Below are 1,870 nucleotides of genomic sequence, written 5' to 3' on the forward strand. Positions count from 1 at the left end.
ATAATATATTAACAAACCAAATAAAATATATTAAAAATAACATATTTTTTGCCTGTGCAATTTTCATAAAATATTATTGAATTTAAGATATTAATACCTATAATAAATAACTCAGTTTGTAAAGTTCTCCATGAGGTTTTTGAATTATTAAAATAAACATAGTTAATTATTTTGGACAAACAACAATGACACAAATTTTGCTTTGAAATTCTAGAAAGAAATAACACTGAACAACATAATGAAATAAGAAAATAAATCTAATAGCAATGATATATGAACAACTTGCTCCACTATCCAACTCTTCATTGATGATATGAAAAAATGGTATTTTTATCATTTCATACAAAAGTTAAAATTTTAGATAAAAAAAAAGAATTGTATAAGGTTGTCATTGTATATTTTTCTAAATTAAAATAATATTGGAAGAAAAAGTAGTAATAGTTGTTGAAAGTGATTTTAGGAGATTCTACGTGTTATTCCTGAAGTAAAACAGATGCCATATAGGTCATGTAGCGGTTAATGCTTTGTATCTTCTGAGATCATTGTTGTCATACTTAATTTTTACAAAAAATATATATCTCTTTTTTACAAAAGAGATTAGTGTCACCTAAGAATTCTCATAATCAATAAAACATTGGAGATGCTAAAACATCACTAATGTCACGAATATGATTAAAACCTATTTTCAAATGTGAACTGTTATTATTCCTTACCAGATAATACTTACGGAATGCAGAGTAAGCACTATCTTCGTCAGTTTTGTGTCGATAATCCTAATTCCTCAACCTTAAATTCCCCAAAAACTAATTTTTCTTTTAAAATAAAAACATAGATGTTACCTTTTGTTCATTCATCGGATTTGCTTCTGTGCCCACACTTGTCCAAATCCGTCCACACAATATTATCCTTTTAGTACTCTTAATGCATCTTCACCACCATCAACTATGGGCCCTGCAGATTTGTACCCTCTTAAACTTATTCTATATCAGAAGATCAAAATCCAGAAACAACTTTAACTGATACTAGGCAAGTCTCAATAAAGAACAATAAACAAAACCTCTGCATGCTGAGCCTCAAACTTCAGACCACCTTCAAAGAGCAGTTTTCATCCTCATCTGAATTCTCCACCTCATGTCCCTAAAAGCTAGGAGAATAAACTGAAACATGCATAAACAAGTATAATTTTTTTAAAACTCTTTAAAATAAAAATAAAATTAAAAAATGTGAGACTTGTTATATATTGTAGAATCTCAGAACGCATAACATGAAAGGGCATGCCGGTTCTGAAGAATCTAGACAAAAGCAATCTCTTCGGCAGATCTGTATGATCTTAAATTCACACAAAACTATTTTTTCTTTTAAAATAAAACCATAGATATTACCTTTTCTTCACTCATCAAAACCAGTCCAAATCTGTCCACAGAAACACAACTCCATCAGTACTCTTCATACATCTTCAACAACACCAACTATTAGCATTGCAGGTTCATAGCATGTTAAGAAACGCAGAATAAAGAAATGTATTCAACGATGGAAATACCAGAATTAAAACCTCTGCATGCTAGGGTCCAATCTTCAAGGCCACAGTGAATGAACGGTCTTCTCCACCTGACTTCACCTCCTAATCTTTATCTGTATCCTTCACGTGATGTACCCACTTCAACGTTACCAGCATGTATCACTGTTTCTGAAAGATTACTTTGCACAAACAGACAAGGTTTGACTGCACTTGTTACGGTCATTAATGTACTTTTGTCTCGAGATTATACATCAACGGACTCCTCTATCTATGCATGCGCCACTAACCATTCAAATATTTACAAAAATAATATTAACAAAAATTCAATATTAAAATAATACAATTTTATTC

The 1,870-nt window shown here is 30.6% G+C and overlaps 1 long non-coding RNA gene across 2 annotated transcripts; it reads right to left on the minus strand.

The window, feature by feature from the left end:
* Positions 1-430: 430 nt before the first annotated feature.
* On the minus strand, positions 431-1,647 carry LOC137828191 (uncharacterized). 2 transcript variants are annotated; one of them, XR_016523478.1, is made up of 3 exons: positions 1,541-1,647; positions 1,383-1,413; positions 431-1,157 (listed from the first exon to the last, which is right to left on the minus strand). It is a non-coding gene; the product is annotated as an uncharacterized LOC137828191 (long non-coding RNA). The 2 variants fall into 2 exon arrangements; XR_016523479.1 differs by lacking the exon at positions 1,541-1,647 and having other exon boundaries at positions 431-951; positions 1,058-1,157; positions 1,383-1,531.
* Positions 1,648-1,870: the final 223 nt, after the last annotated feature.

Source organism: Phaseolus vulgaris, chromosome 7, assembly GCF_051622355.1.
Source record: "Phaseolus vulgaris cultivar YP4 chromosome 7, ASM5162235v1, whole genome shotgun sequence".
In the NCBI taxonomy this organism is placed as follows: Eukaryota; Viridiplantae; Streptophyta; class Magnoliopsida; order Fabales; family Fabaceae; genus Phaseolus; species Phaseolus vulgaris.